Raw genomic sequence first — 1,154 nt, 5'->3', positions numbered from 1 at the left:
GTAAGGGTGCGGCTTTCATTTTTACCTGCTGGCTTGGGTTCACAGCACCTTTTAAAGACTGCTTGCTTAACTACAGCTGCATACCACATCCCAGCTACAGAAAGTCTTTTCAATGTTTGCCAGTGTTGTTTCCATAATAGTAAACATCACACTTTAGGTGGGCAGGAGTTAGAGTTTTATTATCAGTCTAGGCAAGACCAAAAATTCAAAGCAAGTTCAATTTTGCTTAAGGGAACATTGTAAGGTAACAATTCTTCATATTACATGCCTCCCAGGACCCATTTCAAACCATAGAGAATGACACCTTTATGTGTCACTGTCCCAAGAGACAAACAAATGTGAACAACTAAAACATTTAAAAAGTGCACCAAGCTTCGGAAGTCTCAAACAAAACTTGAATTTTCTGTACATACTCCTGCCAAATGAAGTTATTGCCTGTACACCACTCCTCTTGCAAAGTGGTCTTCTATTTCCTTTCATCTGACCTAGATCGGCTAGGAGACCTAGAGAAAGATCGGGACGGCTTGTGATTTCTCTCTTGGGACAGGGATCTCTCTCTTCTCCTATATCTAGAAAGGGACCTGCTCTGGCTGACGGAGAAGGCTCTCCATCTTGGAGATGTGTGGGAGGTGGAGGACTCCTCCTCCCATAATCATCTCGAGGGCGACGACCCCAAGAAGGAGGCGGTCACGATTTCGACTTCTCTTTTCCCCATTCGACAGGTCCACTCTTACTCGGCAGCCACATAGTGTTCTCCCATCTAGTTCTCGGACAGCATCGGCTGCATCTCGGGGATCTTCACATTCAACGAGAGCGAAGCCGGGAGGGTTTTTAGCACCCCACACACTTCAGAGTGGTCCATAATAGCCTAAAGCTCGTTCCAATTCAGCCTTGTTACCACTGTTTCCAAGATTCCCTACATAAACTTTACAGTCCAACGGACAGGAATCACGTTGCAAGACCCTCGTGGCTCCTGGGTTTCATGGGCCACAGGGTGGTCCCGGGCCTCTAGAATCTGGTAGCTGAATCTGCTCGCACAAGCTGTCCTGTGGGGATGCGTTTTCCCCTATGTGTCCAGCCCGGGGCCCTGCTCTCTTGGCCTGGCCTCCCGGGTGAGAGGGTGAACCCCAGCTCCCTGGAGCAGACACTCAGAG

At 48.4% G+C, this 1,154-nt stretch overlaps 1 pseudogene across 1 annotated transcript; it reads right to left on the bottom strand.

The window, feature by feature from the left end:
• Nucleotides 1-466: 466 nt before the first annotated feature.
• Nucleotides 467-953, bottom strand: LOC309622213 (serine/arginine-rich splicing factor 3 pseudogene; annotated as a pseudogene). The gene has a single exon. The product of its transcript is annotated as a serine/arginine-rich splicing factor 3 pseudogene (transcript).
• Between the last annotated feature and the right edge of the window lie 201 nt (nt 954-1,154).

The sequence above is a fragment of the Balaenoptera borealis genome (assembly GCF_965194805.1).
Source record: "Balaenoptera borealis genome assembly, contig: HAP1_SCAFFOLD_1846, whole genome shotgun sequence".
In the NCBI taxonomy this organism is placed as follows: Eukaryota; Metazoa; Chordata; class Mammalia; order Artiodactyla; family Balaenopteridae; genus Balaenoptera; species Balaenoptera borealis.
Note: the sequence above shows the minus strand (reverse complement) of the source record. Positions and strands in the feature narration are given on the sequence as shown.